This window comes from Hordeum vulgare, chromosome 4H (genome assembly GCF_904849725.1).
Source record: "Hordeum vulgare subsp. vulgare chromosome 4H, MorexV3_pseudomolecules_assembly, whole genome shotgun sequence".
Classification (NCBI taxonomy): domain Eukaryota; kingdom Viridiplantae; phylum Streptophyta; class Magnoliopsida; order Poales; family Poaceae; genus Hordeum; species Hordeum vulgare.
In genome coordinates this window covers 603,022,156-603,026,418 of record NC_058521.1, presented here as the reverse complement: position 1 = coordinate 603,026,418, position 4,263 = coordinate 603,022,156, and positions in this window count along the sequence as shown.

Genomic DNA, 4,263 nt, shown 5'->3' with positions numbered 1-4,263 from the left:
GTTTAAGCCTGATGATGATTATGATTTTTGCAATAATATTGAAAGTGGGATTGGAGAAGTCATGACTTTAGTTGATGATAATCCCATTATTTTTGAAGAGCGTCAACTTTGCATGCATGTGGATCATGAAACGAATATCCTTTGTGATAGCTATATTGTTGAATTTGATTATGATCCCACATGTAATTTCTATGAGAGAGGAAAATATTGTGGTAGAAACTTTCATGTTACCAAATTACCTCTCGTTATGTTGAGATTGCTATTGTCTATTTCTTCTTCCATGCATTTGGCAAATATTGGTTGTCTTGCCAATTTGTTTTCCTATAAAATGCCTATGCATAGGAAGTATGTTAGAATTAGATGTGATTTTCACATGCTTTATGATGCTCTCGTTGTGCTTCAATTCTTGTCTTTTGTGTGAGCATCATTGAATTATCAATGCCTAGATAAGGGCGTTAAACAATAGCGCTTGTTGGGAGGCAACCCAATGAATTATTTCTTTTTCTTTCTGTTTTGTTGCGTCCACACCATCATAATTATGTTATGGTTGTGTTTTTTGTGTTTGAGCCAAGCAAAACCTTTATGACTAGTCTTGGTGATGGTTGTTTAATCCTGCTGGAAAAAGACAGAAACTTTTTGCTCACGGGATGATTTTTCATTTTTATTCAGAAAGATATTTTGAGTTGATTCTTTTTTCTGCTGGTTGATATGCCTTTTGCCCAGGCAGTCATAATGTTTCAGAATTTTTGAGGTACCATAAGTATACGAAGCATACAGATTGCTACAGACTCGTCTGTTTTTGACAGATTCTGTTTTTGTTGAGTTGGTTGCTTGTTTTGATGAAACTATGGATAGTATCGGGGGGGGGGGGTACTAGCCATGGGAAAGTGAGAATACAGTAGCCTAACACCAATATAAATAGAAATCAAGATTTCTACAGTACCTAAAGTGGTGGTAGTTTGTTTTCTTGTGCTAATGTTATCATGAGTTTCTGTTTAAGTTTTGTGTTGTGAAGTTTTCAAGTTTTGGGTGATGTTCTCATGGACAAAGAGATAACGAGTGGGAAGAGCTCAAGCTTGGGGATGCCCAAGGCATCCCAAGCCAAATTCAAGAACACCAAAAAGCCTAAGCTTGGGGATGCCCCGGGAAGGCATCCCCTCTTTCGTGTTCAATCCATCGGTAACATTACTTGGGGCTATATTTTTATTCACCACATGATATGCATTTTGCTTGGAGCGTCTTGTATCTTAGGAGTCTTTTCTTTTTGTTTTGTCACAATCATCCTTGTTGCACACCTTTATAGAGAGACATGCACTCATCGTGATTTTGCTAGAATGCTCATCGTGCTTCACTTATATATTTTGAGCTAGATAATTTTGCTCTATGTGCTTCACTTAGATATTTTAGAGCATGACAGTGCGTGACTTGGTAGTTGGATTATGCTATGAAAGTAGTCCCAAAGGTGATAGGTACCCAAATAGGATACAAAAACCTCCATCTTCATGTGCATTGAGTAGAAAGAGAAGTCTTGATTCCTCTCAATTAGTTTTGAGACATGGATTTGGTAATATTAAGAGCTATGTTTGTAGGGTGTTGTGAATCTAGAAATACTTGTGTTGAAGTTAGTGATTCCCGTAGCATGCACGTATGGTGAACCACTATGTTAGGAAGTCGGAGCATAATTGATCTATTGATTGTCATCCTTTGTGTTGAGGTCGGGATCGCGCGATGGTTAACACCTACCAACCCTTCCCCTAGGAGTATGCGTTTAGCACTTTGTTTCGATTACTAATAAAACTTTCGCAACAAGTATGTGAGTTCTTCGTGACTAATGTGAGTCCACGGTATAGATGCACTTTCACCTTCCACCATTGCTATCCTCTCTACTACCGCGCAATTCTCGCCGGTGCAGAAACCCACCATATGCCTTCCTCAAAACAGCCACCATACCTACCTACTATGGCATTTTCATAGCCATTCCGAGATATATTGCCATGCAACTACCACCGTTCCGTCTCATGACTTGTGCCGTCACTCTCATATTGCCATTGCATGATCGTAAGATAGCTAGCGAGATGTTTCAACGTCATACGCCAAGCTAGATCGTTGCACATCCCGCTACACTGCCAGAGGCATTTCCTATAGAGTCATCATCATTTTGAGCTTTGAGCTGTGAGTAAATAAAAGTGTGATGATCATCATTATTAGAGCATTGTCCCATGTGAGGAAATAAAAAAAGGCCAAAGAGCCCAAATAAAAAAAGGAAAAAAAATAGAAAAAAAGAGGCCCAAGAGCCCAAATAATAAAAAAAGGAGAGAAAAAGAGAGAAGGGACAATGCTACTATCTTTTTCCACACTTGTGCTTCATAATAGCACCATGTTCTTCATGATTGAGAGCTTCTTGCTTTGTCACTACCATATGCTAGTGGGGATCTTCATTGTATAACTTGGCTTGTATATTCCAATGATGGGCTTCCTCAAATTGCCCTAGGTCTTCGTGAGCAAGCAAGTTGGATGCACACCCACTAGTTCTCCTTTTGAGCTTTCACACACTTATAGCTCTTGTGCATCCCTTGTATGGCAATCCCTACTCATTCACATTGATATCTATTAATGGGAATCTCCATAGCCCTTTGATACGCCGAGTCAATGTGACCATCTCCTCCTTTTTGTCTCACAACCACCACCACACTCTATTCCACCTATAGTGCTATATCCATGGCTCACGCTCATGTATTGCGTGGTAGTTATAAAAAGTTTGAGAAAGTAAGAGTGCGAAAACAATTACTTGGTCAATACCGGGGTTGTGCATGATTTACATTAGTTGTGTGAGGATGATAGATCATAGCCAGACTATATGATTTTGTAGGGATAACTTCCTTTGGCCTTGTTATTTTAAAAGTTCATGATTACCTTGCTAGTTTGCTTGAAGTATTATTGTTTTCATGTCAATATCAAACTATTGTTTTAAATCTCACGGATCTGAACATTCATGTCACATGAAAGAAGTTACAAAGGACAACTATGCTAGCTAGCATTCCACATCAAAAATTCAGTCTTTATCACTTCCCTACTCGAGGACGAGCAGGAGTTAAGCTTGGGGATGCTTGATACGTCTCCAACGTATCTATAATTTTTGATGGTTTCATGTTATTATCTTGTCAAACTTTGGATGTTTTGTATGCCTTTTATATCTTTTTTGGGCCTAACTTATTAACTCAGTGCCAAGTGTGAGTTTCTGTTTTTTTCCGTGTTTTTGACCCTTTTCAGAGAAAGATTTGAAACAGAGTCCAAACGGAATAAAATCCCCGAAAAGATTTTTTCCGAAACAGAAGAAGATCGGGAGACTTGAGAACCAAGGCAGGGGGACCCAGGGACCCCACAAGCCCCCTAGCCCCGACCAGGGGGGAGGCTGGGCCTCCCTGGCTTGTGGGGCCCCTCGACCTCCTCTGCCCTAGGTTTTGCGCCTATATATTCCCTAAAATCCCAGAAAAATCAGGAGATCATCGAAAATACTTTTCCGCCGCCGCAAGCTTCTGTCTCCGCAAGATCCCATCTGGGGCACGTTCTGGTGCCCTGTCGGAGGGGGGATTCAGATACGGAGGGCTTCTTCATCAACGCCATGACCTCTCCGATGAGGCGTGAGTAGTTCACCATAGACCTACGGGTCCATAGCTAGTAGCTAGATGGCTTCTTCTCTCTCTTGGATCTTCAATACAAAGTTCTCCATGATCTTCATGGAGATCTATCCGATGTAATCTTCTTTTGTGGTGTGTTTGTCGAGATCCGATGAATTGTGGATTTATGATCAGATTATCTATGAATCTTATTTGAGTTTCTTTTGATCTCTCTTATGCATGATTTCATATCCTTGTAATTCTCTTCGAGTTGTGGATTTTGTTTGGCCAACTAGATCTATGATTCTTGCAATGGGAGAAGTGCTTGGTTTTGGTTTCATACCGTGCGGTGACCTCACCCAGTGACAGAAGGGGTAGCGAGGCACGTATCGTGTTGTTGCCATCAAGGGTAAAAAGATGGGGTTTTCATCATTGGTTTGAGATTATCCCTCTACATCATGTCATCTTGCTTAAGGCGTTACTCTGTTCGTCATGAACTCAATACACTAGATGCATGCTGGATAGCGGTTGATGTGTGGAGTAATAGTAGTAGATGCAGAAAGTATCGGTCTACTTGTCTAGTGAACACTATGGCCCCCGGGTCTACTCCACACCATATTTTCAGCCTTACACTTTTACTTTGTTG